The sequence below is a fragment of the Drosophila tropicalis genome, unplaced genomic scaffold, assembly GCF_018151085.1.
Source record: "Drosophila tropicalis isolate 14030-0801.00 unplaced genomic scaffold, ASM1815108v1 contig_273, whole genome shotgun sequence".
NCBI lineage: Eukaryota > Metazoa > Arthropoda > Insecta > Diptera > Drosophilidae > Drosophila > Drosophila tropicalis.
The window spans coordinates 40,877-44,541 of NW_027172725.1; the positions used below are offsets into that span (position 1 = coordinate 40,877).

Below are 3,665 nucleotides of genomic sequence, written 5' to 3' on the forward strand. Positions count from 1 at the left end.
ATAAAATTCAAGTGAAACCCCACGAGATATTATATCAAACACGAATAAAGTTAAATTGGAACAATATAAAAAATGCACTTCTAAACTTGCTGAGCAAGACGGCGCTGTAGATAAAGTTAAATCGGCTAGACCACCTCCTTTATACATCCGTGAAGCCAACTGCAGCGCCCTGATTTCAAGCTAGTAGAAACAGTAGGGGCAAATAACTTTGTTGTAACCCATCTCAATAGAGGAAACATAAAAGAAATTAAATGTCAAACACAAGCTGAGGACAATTTCCGCATCATCGAAAAGTACCTCCGTAATGCTAACATCAACTTCTATACCTACCAACTAAAAAGCAGTAAAGGGCTCCAGGTTAAAGGGGATCGAGCCATCGGTCCCTACTCAAAAAAATAGCAGACGCGTTGGTCGAAAAAGGGTTTGCGGTCAAAACCGTTGTCAACATCATCAACAGGAACAAAGTCGCACAGCCGCTCTTTATAATCGAGCTCCAACCAGATGCAAAGCGGTCGAAGCCAAATGAAGTGCACCCAATCTACAACCATCAGCTCCTATTGCACAGAAGAATCACCGTAGAGGAGCCCCATAAGATATACCAACCACCGCAGTTGAAAAACTGCCAGGAATACAACCACACCTCTAACAATTGCAATCTTAGGTCAGTGTGTGTTGGCTGCGGCGAACATCATAAAGATGGCATATGCACCAAGGACAGAAACAATGTCGCACTAAGACTATGCAGTAATTATGGAGGGAACCACACGGCCAACTACAGAGGATGTCCTGTCTTCAAGGATCTTAAATCACACCTAAACGGGCGCAAACCACCAGCTGGACCAAAAATCACCGTCAACGCCTCTAAAACTACACCGGCGGATAGAACAATTAGAAACGGAAAACGACGTCTAAAAAGAGAATGGCAGATTACTCGCTCACCAGCAGCAACACTTCGCCTAAAGCATGCCAATCGCAACCTCTCCAAGGCGTTAAGACAAGAGGAAAGCTGGGCTCAAAGGAAATACATAGAAAAGCTCAGTTCAACAGCACTAAACATCCTCTGTGGAAAGCCCACCCAACTTTAAGCGCTCCTACAGAGACAATTTCACCGATAAGGAGTCCAACCGGTGGATGGGCCCGCAGTGACGAAGAGAGGGCATCCGTATTTGCCAAACATCTTAAAATGGTTTTCCAGCCAAATCCAACATCAAACTCATTTGTACTTCCCCCTTCGAGCACATTAACGGATAGTGAGTACTCGGAACTTTAATCGGATGAGATCGCTGCAGTTATTAAAAACCACATAAGCCGAAAAAGCCCCTGGCCATGACCTAATCACAACGAAAATGATCCTAGAACTCCCTATCATTGCCATACAATACATCTGCAAAATGTTCAACGCTATAATAAGAATTGGCTACTTCCCAAGAACATGGAAAAGGTCCACTATCATCATGATTCCTAAAGTGGGAAAGGACAAAAGCCAGCCATCATCCTATAGGCCAATTAGTTTGCTGCCATGTCTTTCGAAGCTTTTTGAAAAGGTCCTGCAGATCCGACTAAACTCATTTCTGGCATCGGAGAACACAATCCCTTCATACCAGTTCGGCTTCCGCGAAAAACATGGTACAATGAACAAGTCAATCGCATAACATCCGAAATACGAACAGCATTCGAACTAAAAGAATACTGTTCGGCTGTCTTTCTCGACGTTGCCCAGGCTTTCGATAGAGTTTGGCTGGAGGGTCTGATGTTCAAAATCCGGCAAGAACTGCCACAGTACACCCAAAAGCTCATGGAATCTTACCTTTACAATAGGAAATTCGCTGTAAGATGTAATGGATCCGTCTCGGCTGATTTTGAAATCAAAGCTGGTGTACCGCAAGGCAGTGTACTCGGCCCATTGCTCTACCTACTCTACACTGCAGACTTACCAACGAGCATAGGACTTACAACGTCCACTTTTGCCGATGACACGGCAATCCTCAGCAGATCCAAATGCCCAATACAAGCCTCTGCAAATTTGGAGAAACACCTCAAGGTGGTAGAGTAATGGCTAGCAACCTGGCGTATCCGGGTCAACGAGCAGAAATGCAAACATGTTACATTTACGCTGAACAAAAGAAACAGCTCTAATGCTAAACAACGTACCAGTTCCAGTTACCTTTGCATCCACCTAGACAGAAGACTAACTTGGCGCAAGCACTTCGAAGCAAAAAAAGTCACAGCTTAAACTGAAAGCGAGTAGCTTACATTGGATCATCAATGCTCGGTCCCCTCTACGTCTGGAGTATAAAGTCCTCCTATACAACTCTGTACTGAAACCCATCTGGACTTACGGTGCCGTAATGCAAGTATCAGCAATGTCGACATCATACAATGGGCGCAGTCAAAGATCTTAAGATCAATCACGGGGGGCTCCGTGGTACATACGGAACGACAACATTCAAAATTACCTAAATATACCTAGCGTAAAATCTGAAATAGGTAGTCAACAACTGAAGTATTCTGCAAAACTGTTTGCCCATCCAAATGTTCATGCAAATTCCCTTACGCGAACTAATAATAGAACTCGTCTTAAAAGAAATGACAGACCAACCCAATAATAAGTGATTAGGGCCGCCTGCAGTATCCCCAGGATTTATCTTAAGAAGTAGACTAAGAAAAAAATGTCAAACTTGTTGTTAGGCTCCAATTTAAGAGTAGATTCAACAACAATATTAAACGCTAAAAAAAAAAAAAAATAGCTGAACTGGGTATTTTAACAACACAAAGGCACCCTGTAGAAATCCTTTACAAAAAAGTTACTAGTATACAGAGGGCCTTAATAAATATTGCTGACGAGAAGGAAACCAATGAAACAGTGCGGGAAACAAAGAAAGATTTTTATATGAAGCAATGCTTAGCCACATTTCTAAAAGGGTTACGAAGATCACTAGGTCCTGTTATCCGAGGAAGAGACCCAACAGATGTTATTACAGCCTACGAGTTAGCAGTAGGTGAACAAGAAATTTTTTAAAACCAGAGACAAGCTAGACCCTGGAGTCAAACTAATCGAAATTTGTTTAAATCTTAAAATAATTTTAAGGGTCCAAAGCAAAATATGGCACAAAATCAACAAATTAGAGAGAAAAGTAACTACAATAAAAACCGTATAACCGTAATAACATTAATAGAGAACAACAAAGCGGTCAGTTCAAGCGTAATAACGGAGAAACCTTCAGTGGACAAACAAGAAAAACTAATTTTTCCCAACATTCATTCCCAACAGGATAAGGTCAAACAAAATAACAATCAGGTAGAAATACATAATATTAACGATAGCGGCCAATAACCAATTAGCAGTCAATAACCAACCAGGGTTTATAACCAGAGACAGGCATGGAACCGAACTACCTTATATTTTAATAAAAAACGTGTTTGTTAAACAATTGAGTTTTCTTGTTGATACAGGATCTATCTTTATTTGTTCGACCAGAACACCATGTAAGATTAAACGAACCAAAAGTAATAAAGACAATAATAAACTCACACAAATTAGATTTAGACTGCACATTGGAGATATTTGATGAGTTCCAACAACGCGGAACATTTAATTTTTTGCTATTTAAATTTCATTCATTTTTTGATGGCCTTGTTGGCATTTATATATTAAGACAGTTACG

The 3,665-nt window shown here is 40.9% G+C and overlaps 1 long non-coding RNA gene across 1 annotated transcript; it reads left to right on the plus strand.

The window, feature by feature from the left end:
• The first annotated feature begins 2,719 nt into the window (after positions 1 to 2,719).
• LOC137572206 (uncharacterized) lies at positions 2,720 to 3,431 on the plus strand. Its single transcript, XR_011031581.1, has 2 exons — positions 2,720 to 2,995; positions 3,089 to 3,431. It is a non-coding gene; the product is annotated as an uncharacterized lncRNA (long non-coding RNA).
• The last annotated feature ends 234 nt before the right edge of the window (positions 3,432 to 3,665 follow it).